Source organism: Electrophorus electricus, chromosome 15 (assembly GCF_013358815.1).
Source record: "Electrophorus electricus isolate fEleEle1 chromosome 15, fEleEle1.pri, whole genome shotgun sequence".
Classification (NCBI taxonomy): Eukaryota; Metazoa; Chordata; class Actinopteri; order Gymnotiformes; family Gymnotidae; genus Electrophorus; species Electrophorus electricus.
Window position 1 is genome coordinate 5,283,620 of NC_049549.1, and position 12,682 is coordinate 5,296,301.

Genomic DNA, 12,682 nt, shown 5'->3' on the forward strand with positions numbered 1-12,682 from the left:
GCTCTAGTGTTGATAATGAATTCATCACAGTGTAGCCTAAGTTATGCCTTTTATAGTAATATCTGTGTTCATTTATTACATAGGCCTATGCTGTGCAAACTTAAGATCAAATCATGATTAAAGAGATCAGTAGATGACTCAAACTATCGCTAATTTTAGTCCTGTTTTTGGCAATATTATGAAGTGTATTTAATAGCTATTGTAGGCATGTGAATTTACTGTGGGTGAGGATTTGCAATTGGATCATATCTCTTTTGGTGGACTCAAAAATCCAATTGATCTGCTGAAATCCAGGCTCAGGAAGAGGTTTGCGAGTCCAGGCTCTCTCGCTCTCGCTCTCTCTCTCTCGCTCGCTCTCTCTCTACCCTAGCCAACAACGACAGTCTGTAGCTCCAAGGCCATTTTATCCCTCTTTAAAGTAATCACCTCCATTACCGTTTATCAGTACATCCATCAGGGGAGCGGCGTTTAACATCTGCTTCTGGCTGTACTCTGAGGGGAGAGTGAGGCTCCTGCACAGAATCCTGGGTCTCAGTCACCCAGCCGCCTTATCTGTAGGGGGCCTGCGCTGCCGACGTACCAAAGCACTGGTGGTTTTTTTAAGCACAGCTGCCAGTGCAAAAGGTTAATTCCCCCTGACCAGGTGATGGTAGTGCCTGACGGTTGTGGCACAGGGGGAGAGCTCATGAGGGCAGGATCCCTTGCACCACAAGTGTGCCTCGGCACCACCTGAAAGTTCGGGGAGTATTTGTGATGTCGTGGGAGCATGCCAGGGCTTGGCCAGGCGGTGCACAACCCGGAGCTGGCCAGGACTCGGCTTGGGCTGGAGTGCAATGCTGGCAAAATGAGATTAGCATTGGACAGTGTTCCACAGACATCCTACCTCCACCAGGCTAATTTAATTGGACCAGCCAACAAGAGTTTATATCCTCTTTACGACTGGAGGGAATCATGGAATTAGAAACATTGACATGGGCCAGTCCTGTATCCAGGGTGTATGTGTTTGTTGGAATAACTGGGCCAATGTTGCTTTTCTTCGTTCTCTCAGTCTTTAAAATTCACCTTCTCTAATTTAACTTGTTTTGATAGTAGATCAAATATCAAAGTCTCATGTAGGTCTAAACATAAGTGTGCATACAATGTGATTGCAACACCAGGGAGTGCCTTATTTGATGCTGTTATGTACTGAACTTACTTCAGTTTAAATAGTACTACCTATCATTAAACTATGAATCAACAATGGATTTACGGTATGAATTTACCTTATGTATGATGTTAAAATTAAGACGTACAATACTTAATAAACATTTTCTAAGGGAAAATGAATTCAAATGCAAGCATAAGACACTTGTTTTATAAAGATCAAAATTAGACCAATGCCTACAAGAGTACAAAAGAAACCTGTAAAGAATTTCAGTCTACTGCCTCAATTCTGCCAATTTTGGATTTATTTTCGGGGCCCGAATTATTGTCCATGCCAGTTTAGAACTCCTGAAGCTTCCCAGGCTTCATAATAGAGTAAAATGAAAGGTTCTTGTACCAGTCTGCTGCCAATGCAAATTAGCCCAGGCCAGAGGTCAGGAATCTATATATCACTCACCAGGGGCTCCAATTTGTTCATGCTGCACCATGCTAATAGCTGTAATGATTATTGTCAGTTTCACATTAACGTCCATGGATCAAAAGCAGTTGAACGTGCAGTCACATTAGATATGATAAAGGATGGGTTAAATATGAAGATAATATTGATGGCATATGAATAAAGAAAAAAACAGAAAAATATTTTTTAGCACTGCAGTGTATTATAAGAAAACTTCAATATGCTGTTGTTGTTTGTGTGTTAGTACTGGTAAAAAAAAAACCCCAAAACTTCAATTTCCAGTATACAAACTTCAGCCTGCTCCTGTTGCTTAACATCTTTTTTTGCTACAGGGTCTGAAAAGCATGGTCTTTAAAACGTTCATGTGCCGCTGTCAAAGCTCATTTAATATGAACATGCTGGTTGGTGCTGCCCTTTTAGGGATTTATTTAAGGCATTTGACACATTTCATTAATCATTGTATTGGTCTTTTTCAATACTTTATAAAGATCACAATGGTGTTCTGCAGAGCACTGTATTAAGACCTGTTGTTTTATACATTTATGATTTTTGCTCCATGTAAATTCCTTGGATAATTGTTGTCCATATGTTTCTTCATTGGAAGAGGCATATTTAGGCATCTTTAAAAGCCTGATAACCATAAAATGTTTCTGAACCAGACATGGCATAGGTAGATGTCATTCTCCAGGATATCCACTGCAATATCCAGTGAACTGTCTGTGTTCCATAGCTTGTTTCCTCATGTGAAACTTTCATTGAAAATGCATATAGAAGAAGGGACTTGACCACTCTATTTTAATTTTAACTGTACCAAGGAAATGATTCATAGTTTTAAAGGTCCTCTCATTCATAGGTCCTCTCATTCAGACCACTCATCCTTGCTGAAGAGGAAACACTGATTACATGTTGGATAAATAATTTTACTGCACAGCTATTTCAACATTCAAAAATACTAATGGCCCATTTCTGATGGGCACTGCATTTTAGCAAATTATCCGCACTATGTGCATGAACTTAAGTCCAGTAACATCAAACTATATAGTTAAGACATTTAAATAATTAGCATACAACCATTTTATAAATGTTTCATAGTTGTATATCGTTTTGATCATTTTATGTACCCACTGAAGCATTTTGAATAGATGAATGAATGAATAAACTAATGAATGATTAATACATGAATGACTAAATGAGTAATTATAATGGCCATATACTCCCTACAGACATGCTAGACATTTGAATAATATCTGTCCCGGTCCATTTCTTGTGATTCAGGATGCAAATCAAATATCTGAATAATTCAAGGAGACACAAAATTTCCACACATTCTCAGCATTCTGATGAGCTACGTGAAGGTGTACTACGCTGAGGTGTTTTTTTAAGCTCTATCACAAAGTTTACATACTTGATTTTTTTTAAAGTGGTCTTTTGAAAAAGATGCACAGATTATGATCAGACACCTCATTCCAGGTGTTAAATGCAGAGCCACCAATGGAAAGGTCAATATTATTTCTCGACCATGTGAGAGGGGAGGAGGAACAGGAAGAAAGGGGGAGGGCTCTTGGCCTGCCTATTAACATTTATGAATAATTTAACCAGGCATGTCTGGCCATGGTCCAGACACATCATTTCCTAATTGCAATCACAGGGAGGAAGTAGCATGATGCACTGCGATGGATGTCTGGCAGCTTGGGAATGGCAGGAGATGGGGCTAGATGCTGCCCTAGAGGACAGGTCTGTGTTCAGGAGTAATAATCATGACATTTCATATCTACCAGGCTTTCTGGTTGCCAAGCACAATATAAATGATAAAAAAAGAAAAAGCAAATAATATTTAGGTAATAAACCCTAGAATATTTGGTATTTTTCTAATTATGAAAAAAAAAAAAATTAATAAATGGTAAAAAGGATCAAACGAAAAAGCTAATAATTTATAGGTAATAAACTCCTGAATATTTGGTATTTAATAAATGCAAAATAAATAAGTGCAAAAATGCTAGTGTTGATGTTACTTAGCTAAGAAGTGTAAATTTATGAACCTGATATAAATGTACTTTACTTTTCATCTTGAACGAATTTTCAGAGGCATTTTCACCCAACAAATCAAGTCATAGCCAAATGAATGCCATTCTAGTGCAAACGAAGACGCTTTCATTCTAGTCCCTTATTACTGTGCAGATATAACAACACTGGAAATAACTCAACCTGTCTGACTGATGTTCTCCACAAGCAGGCCTTTTTATGCTTTTTATGCACACAGTGGATTTTGTTTTATTCATCTATTTATTTTTACAGAACTGGCCATGATAGCATGTTAATTAACTCTGTCTTCCTTGTACTGAATGGGATGTTTGTTTGCTGAAAGCTGACAGTCATGGAGAAAGCACACAACAGAACAGAGTGGTGAGCACAACTTTTTTCTCTCTCTTCAAATTAGCAACAAAGAAAGCTTTGTTTTGTAAAACTAATCAGTTTGGTTCCACCATCCTATTGAACTGATTCATCAAAGTCACTGTCATGAAAACTGTTTGGGTGGTTTGGTCGCACCACAGCTTTAATTTGTATTGTATGTGTGTAAAATTACACAGCTGGGATATTTTACTTATTTTTTCAAAATTACATTAAAGTAGAAACAGAAAAAAAATTATCAGCCATTTTTGTCACAAAAATGATTTAAGTATAAATATAATTTTAGTCACATCAAATTAAAGCAAATGTGTACTCTCTTTACACATCTAATCTAATTGCACAGTTCTCTATAATAACTTTTCATATTTATTAACTGAAAGGTATGAAAGTTATGAGGCACCTTCTAAGGCACAAGGTGATTAGCACCAATGTAAAATATTAATGTATACACAAATATAGAGTATCTAGATCTTGAGGACTTGTGCAGGATGTAACCCTGTCTCTCACTCCAGCTGTCCCACTATGAGAGATGGACAATGCAAAACATAAACACAGCAAGCTATTATTTCAAAATAATGCAACTTAACCCCCCCCCCCCACCCCCCGCCGCCATTCTTTCCAGTGCAATTACTTTAGCATAACTGGCTTGGGAATTGGATGCAATTGTTTCTACCAGCTAATTATTCATTTTCATAATAAAGGTAATTTTTCACACAGTGATTATGAGCAAAATGGACACTGTAAACCTGAAGGCCAGTCCTGGTTTTATTTTTTATTCCCCCCCCCCCTCCCATGGGTAAGGCAGAGATACCGGCTGCTTCAGTGAACAGGCCTAACTGGAGGCAGGCCCCTCCCTGGCACGTATACTGTCGCCCTGGCAACCATTTGGATGCAGTCGATGATAGGGCTTGCGCTCAGACAGAGAGAGCAGCCCATGCAGCTGTCCGTGATTACAGGAAGATGGGTCTCAGGGTCAAACCTAATAGCCTGCAAAAGAAGAGGAACCAGGGTGCGGTTGGGAGAAGGAGGGGTGTTTGTGTGTGGGCGTTTGCGTGTGTGGGGGGGTGCAATTACATTAGCGCGATTATCCGTCCTCCAAAGGAGGATTTCCCCCACTCCTGCGAGGGCTTTTCAAGGGAGAGAGAAGCATGCTCCACTGATGTGCTGGCCCGAGGAGCAGGACGCACAGACTCCATTGATGTGGACAGATATTTATTGACATACGAAGACAACGGCACTCACATATAACACAATCGGTGAACATGAATATGAATACGTTTAACATTGACAATGAGAACAAGCATTTACACGCCATGAACTTGAACAACAGCAATGACCAACAGCGCTGCACACAATGACAGGGGTTTAAATACACGAAGGCAAAACATTAACCAGGTACAGGTGTGTGTATGTGTGGTTACAAACAAACAAACAAGACCCTCCCACTGCACGCAGCAGGCAAAACCACGTGCCTCCTGAGAGGCGAGAGTTCTGTGACAACTGAGAGGTGTGGCACTCTTTAAGGTCTTTAACAGTTGGCTTCATTTAGACATACAGGTGCTCTGCACACACATGCTTGCTTCTATGCACTTAAATGTGAGGAACTTGTTCATGTGAAATAAATAGATGATGATTATGTGGACATGAAATAAATTGACAAAAAAAAAAAAAAAAAAATACATTGGGGTAGGTGTGCCAAAGAACCTACACAGGCATTCACACCCTTTCAGAAAGTCACACATTCATCTAGACGAACTGTAATTTTCTCCTCCTCATTGTTTATAAGGTAAAATAATAGCCAATCGCAACTGCTGCAATTGTTTGAAAATTATCAGAAATTATCAAACAATTTATTAATAATAATAATCATTATCATCATGATCATAAAAATGACAAGAAACACACTAGGCACACCTGAGCTATAACCCCTTTGTGGATTTGTCTTATATTCCAGTGCTAGATGTTAAAATTTGACATTTGTCCACTTTCCTTTAAAAACCTGCTCAGCCCATTTATGGAAGAGGACTCCACTCTTAAACCTCTTGTACAGGTTTTCTCCTGGTCTGCTGCTAGAGCAGTCTGACTGAACCACTCCACCATATTTAGCTTTGTGTTGCTTAGGTCTCGTGCTGTGGGTCATGGCCAGGCTGAATAGTAATCTCCCTTCACATTTTCTGTTTCCCCCCAAAAGCCTGCAGGTTTTCTTTAAGAACTAATCTTTTTAACACACAACCTCCATTCCGACCAATCTCACCATTTTTTGGGAGAAGTAACATGTAGGGGTTGGGTGACCTTATTCTTTGAACCCTTCCATACAGCCCTGAACTAGTGAAGGGTGTGTGATATTTGTACATCACACACAGCACACACAGGCTAATCACCCTTTAGTTGCTTCTGGGCTGCTGCAGCATTCTTGCTGGCCTGTGTCATCCCCCTTGTGCCTGCTCCTACACTCTAGGAAAGGTTTTTGTGGTGCCAGATGCCACCATATGCTGTATGTGTTCCATCAGATATCTAAGGCCTTGAAAATCTCTCTCAGACCTTTCTCGTGATCTGTGACTTTACACAAATTAAGACCAGAGGTCTTTTGAAATCTCCCTGGTGCTCAAGCCCTAACTCTGTCCTCTTTGATACACTCTGAATTACTAAGGCTAGAAGGCCCACAGGAGTACCTAAGAAACATTTAAGAAACTCAACAGTAGACAGTTCATTACCATGAGGTTCATTACCTTGTTGATGGTAAAAAAAAAATATTCTAGTTATTTGACAATTTAAGGAGTGTTTACATTTTTCATTGCCACTGTATGTGCTTATTTGTAAATAACTTGTGAGTTTCATATTCTGTATCAGAAATAATAGTAAGTACCTACTTTTCCTAAAACTTGCTAAAACATGGCAAGTCCGCACCCTGTGTCAATGAAGGTCATATAGCACTTGCCACAGTTGATACTTCTCTCACAATCCATAAGATTCTAGCCTTGTTCCTTGTTTTTATCTTATGGTAGGCCCCTATGTGTTTTAGTACTCTGGCAATTACATCCTGGCCACAAAGAAGTGCCCACAGGAAACACAGGAAGAGGGACTTAATTAAATCAGTCCCAGAAGTATAGCTCAATTTTCAGTTTGTCTTTGTTGGTCTGGAACCTGAACCTTACCCTCTAAAGATCCCTTGTACTTTATTGCAGTTAGGTTTACAGGATATGGATTAAGACCAAAAGTCATGAAGAAAAAGAGGCATACACTGTCTTATCGCTACCAGCCTACCAGTGGTGTGTGTGTGTGTGTGTGTGTGTGTGTGTGTCTATATATATATATATATATATATATATATATATATACAGAGAGAGAGAGAGAGTGACAGAAATACAGCTGTGTTCATGTGTCAGATAAAAGTCACATTACTGGAATAATCCCACTACTGAGAAATATTTGTATTGGTGAAGGTTAAAGATTAATTTGTGAAATAAAGGACACTTTTAAATGAACACTGGCCATGGGTTTCTTAAGAGTGAAACCCCTGGCAGAGTTACTGTCTGCAACATTGTTGCCTGTGGCATCTGTCCGTTGCTCCTTGTGTTGCGCCACCACCGGGTTCTTCTTTGCTATGACCCAAAGCTCGGCATGCCCGTACAAAGGCAGGTCTGAAAACCTGCTGATAGAGACTGCTTTTAAGGCACCCCATGACAATACTATGCAATTCCAGATAGAACTGGTGTCCTTCATGCTGAGATATATTGCTGTGCACAGAAAAAAATCATATTGTAGACACTGATTCTGCATGAATTATTTGCTTTAACAGCACTGTATATATTTGTGTTGTTTCCAATAGCTCTAAGTTAAACATTAACTTAAAACATTAATCACATAATCTGGTTTGGTGTATTTAGGAGTGCCACCAAGATAAAGCACTGCCCGGCAGTGCTGGTGTAAGTGCTACTACTTGAGTTCGGGTTCGAAACCAAGGTTGTGTCATAAGTGGGCACCCTCATGAACATTGCCAAGGGGAAGGAAACATGCCAGGGATCTCACTCTGCTGTTGCTAAGTGATGAAAGCAGACAAGCGGGCGTCGGCGTTACCGTGTGGCACAGTCTACTGCCTAATGCTCCTTTCAGAACGCTGCGTGACAGGCGGTTTAAAAAGATGAGCTTCATGGGTAGCTTCATGTGCACCATGGGAGAGTAAAGATCAAAGCTACATAACAGCAAACAGCACACACCTAATAGCATCAATGTCAATTTCAGGGTAAACTACTACTCCATGTGGTGTAACTCATAGAGCCCAGTTCCTTACTTAGGAGTCTCTTGGAAAGAGACATGAGCTTTAACTTTAAGCATAAATGATCGTGCAGAAGTGTGAGTGATAGCAAGGACACATTAAACCAGTCTCAGACGCTGGAGGATGATAGCAATAAGGAAGATAATGCTTTTCTCTCTTTAACACAAGCAAGTTTGAACTGAGAACTGACTGAGATCTAACTCATGAGGTTAAAGCTAAACACAATGTTAAACAGGTGTGTGAAAATACCAAATTCTCCAACACCAAGTTCAGGTGTTGACATTGCTGTTCTAAAGTAGAGATATCAGAGCGTTTGGTAGCAAGCATGGGGCTCTTTCACAAAACCAAAGTACTAAACCAAGTGCTTTCTCCCAAGAGCCCAGATGTGAATATGAGTGTGTTTCTACTGGAATGGCACCAGCAACCCAACACAAGGTGCACACCAACCTTTACCATGCATGCTTTATATAAGGACAGAGGAAGCTGATTTGGTTAGCTATTTCTGACTAAATTTGATTTTATAAAATGGCCAAAAAACTGTAAAGTAGCAGTCAGGAACTGCTAAAGTTTTAAGGTTGTAGAAGACACACAGTACGAATGGTTGTTTTTGGACAGGTAAAAACTGGATTTTGGACAGCAATATTAATATAATCAAAGTAAATATCTTATGTCTCATTAGAACTTTATATTCTTCCTATTTAATTTTATATTCCATTGAAAATGGGATGCCATTAAAATGAATGGTACAGGATGAGAAGATACTGTTTGTAGTATGTGGTGTGTGCTGCTATATTTTTATACAATCACCAACCACTTTACTAGAAACATTTATTTATAACAAGGAACTTGTAGGTATAAACACAATTTGTGTTAGTTGTCTTCCAAATCCCTATGGATGGTCAGGTCACTGTAGCTGTAGCTGTTGGCTGGACAGATTCTGGTGGTAAAAGACTTTCAACCCAGCAGTTACAATGACAAGTGTAAAAACTCCAGCAAACCTGTTGTGGCTGGTGCATTTATGCCAGTGCAAAACTTTCAGAAGATGGGTATCTAAACTGAACAAAAACAGCTTAGTTTAAATCTGTAATTATAGGGTCTACAAAATGCATGTATAAGAGAGAGGCCGCTAATATAGTGGTCAGTGAGTGTAGGTATAAGCTAGGTGTTTCTAATAAAGCTGATAGTGAGTGTATGTGTCTTAACAATTTTAAGCCTGAATGCACCAGAATGCCCTCTCGTGTCATTTCCCTTTCCATCAAGGGCGAATGTGGGGCTCATGCCTCGCCTCAGACTTCCACCCAAATGTATTCCCTTGGCCCTACAGTGTGTGGGCCCTAAAAGGCCCATTCATATTCACAGTCACACTTCAATCCATGCCCTCTGAGCCTGGGAGAAGGCCATAAAGAAGCCCCATGCCCTCGTCTCTCAGAATGGGAGCATTCCACAGGCAATGCCCAGAAATGAGTCAAGAAACGCCGATCGCCACCAAATTAGCAACCCTTTTAACAGAGCCATAAAGAAAGTCTACAATAAACTGTTGGGAAATTGTATAATATGTCGGTAATTAGATGGATTAGCTGGTCAAGATAATGGATTGATACAGAAATGGTAATTCATGGAAAATAGACTTATGGGTAGCTAATGAACACTGCTTCCAGGAACAGTTATCCTGGTTCAAAGTGATACACATCACCTTGTACATGCAAAATGTAAAACTTTCGCTCCTTTATTTGGCTTGTAGTTTCTGTTTCTTGTCATATACATGATATGTTCCCCAGTAAAAAACATTTCTCCCTTTGATATATATATTTAAACCCTGCAATTTGAATAATTTACATTTTATGCAGAACAGCAGCAACAACAAAGTGATAGGACAGTACCCAATAAAATGTTAAAATGCACCAGTATGTATGCCTGACCTGCTCTGAGGCCCTTATCACAGACCTGATGCTGGTGCAGCTTCAACAGTGCAGCTTCAAGAGTCCACAAGTCTGCTTTTCTGGGATTCATCCGATCTGTGGTCACACTTGCAGCACTAACATGCGCTTGCCAAAAAGTCAAGTTATCTTGCCAAACAAGACACTATGATTGACACAAAACCGAGGAATGATTTCTCCAGTCTGCCCCCCCCCAACCTGTCGTAGATATAACACCCCAACAAATCAAGCTCTCACTCAGCCGTAAGCAGCCTCCACGCCGCGGGAAAAAAGCACACGCCAAAGAAAGGTCTGCTCACTGAGAAGAGAACTGAAAAACAACTGACTTCCCACTTGGAAATGAAGCCAAGCAGGGGAACAGAACAGCAGTCTTTTGGAAAGTCCGGGCCCATCAGACGCACCAGTGAAAACCAATGCACCATTCCACAGGAGCAGTGTAGACTTCGTGACTAATGGCTGGCTTGGGGGGAGGGGTGTGGAGGGCGGGGGGAGTGCATCCTTGATGTATTTATTTCCCTGTAGAGCTAGCACTGGTGGTCCTGCCTTAATCCTGCATAAAAGCATTACTCTCACCGGCACAGGCTGACAGCACTAATGAATCAACTGCTTCAGCCCTACAGCAGACAAGCCGTGGGAGCCACCAGGGGCTGGAAGCGTGCACACACATACACACACACACACACACACACACACACACACACACTCATATGCTCATAGACAGACACACACACATGTACACCAGAAGACAGCATCATTAATGGTGCATGAGTCAAAACAAATACATTGCAGGCTATTTGACTTTCTTTGCACAGGACAGCTTGATTATAAAGATGGAGTAGGATTCCATTCTGCATGATGATAGGTTAATATTCTGACAAACAGCTGGTCGAATGATCATGATGATGCTTTGCAGGTTAAAAAGGCTTTTTTGCTCTGAAAATATTTCTTTTTAAAAAGTATTTAAAAAATAACCATCTTTATTATTCTTCTATATCCTATTTTCTATATAATATAGAGGGTCTGAGTATAGCATTATGATTACTTTAAATCTTGGTGCAGTGTCCAAATATATAGGCCGAAATACATACTTATCTTACACCAAACAGACAAAGATTCAGAGCAGGGCTATGGGACAGATCCATTGGCCCGAACAAAGCCACAGCACCTTGCAGAAAACCATGCCACTTGTCCTGCTCTCAAACGCCAGACACCCCGCCGCAGTGGTGGGGCATCACCTGGCTTCCTGACAGAGTCCCAGGAACATGGCCTTATTAGGTGAGCGACTTCGCTGCATGTCTCCCGATTAGCCCAGGGTGTCATGGGAGTCGCTGCATGTTAATTCACTCTAAGATCACTAGGAGGAGCGCAGAGCAGACTGAGGCCCTTTCAATGACCCGCAAGGATACCCAAGGGGATCCTGAGTGATCACGATGGATTACAATACACGAGAATAACTGAAGAGTATTCAGAAAATACCTTATATCTTTTATTTCATTCTAAAGCAAGTCCCCTGCAAAGCATTTTTTGGGGGAAAAAGAACCAGTCCTGGTGTAATTTGTGAGGGGAGGGGTAGGGGTCTGTGCAGGTCTGCTTCAGCAGGAGGTGTGTGGTTTTAATGAGAGGAGCTCGGCGCTATGAGTGCACTCACACTGCCAAATCCCATGTCCCGGGTAACCAGAAAGCCTCCACTAATTAGATACAGAGCTTTCCAAAACACACGGCCTGTCAATTATCCCCCACCCGCCCCCTCCTCCACCACCAGGACTGGAAATGGTAAGGGAGCATCATGCATTGTTTTAGTGTGTGCTTGACGCTGTAAATTATACATGAAAAGGAACGAACGCTCCGGCTCGCGCGCGCTGCAGCACAATGCTGATTGCAGGAGGGAAATCAGGTAATCTCTATCCTTCACGCCGGGAACATGGGCAATTTCACATAACCCAGGTGTGAAATGAGAGTTTTAAAAAACACGCCGGGCTGCCTCTGCCGCACGATATCACAGGCCGCTATCGTCTAAACAGTCGGAATCCGGTTTAAACGATTGTTAAATAAAACAACGTCCGAACTCCGCTCTGCTCCGAGATCAAACCTTAGACGAGTTTGAGTGGCAAGTCGCAAGTTATGTCTGTTCCGCTGCGTGCTATTGTGCGGTGGTATTTAATAAACCAAATTCAATAACGAAAGTCAACTTCCCCCAGCTCATGTTAATATGAGGAGCTCAATACGAGTAGCGCAGCAGGCATTGATCTGTGCTCTTTAATTGGCTTCAGACAGTGAGTTTCTCCCTGACACGGAGAGGGAAATTATGTTTTTTGCCAAGTCCACACAGTCCTCACTTTCTGTTGCTGTCTTCTCATCAGGGTGCAAGATAATGGAGCCCCTTTGCCAATGTCTTCCCCTCTGCTTTCTTCATAAAAGCAATTAGTTGCGAAAAAAAGTTGTGCAGAGTGTGCGTGTGTT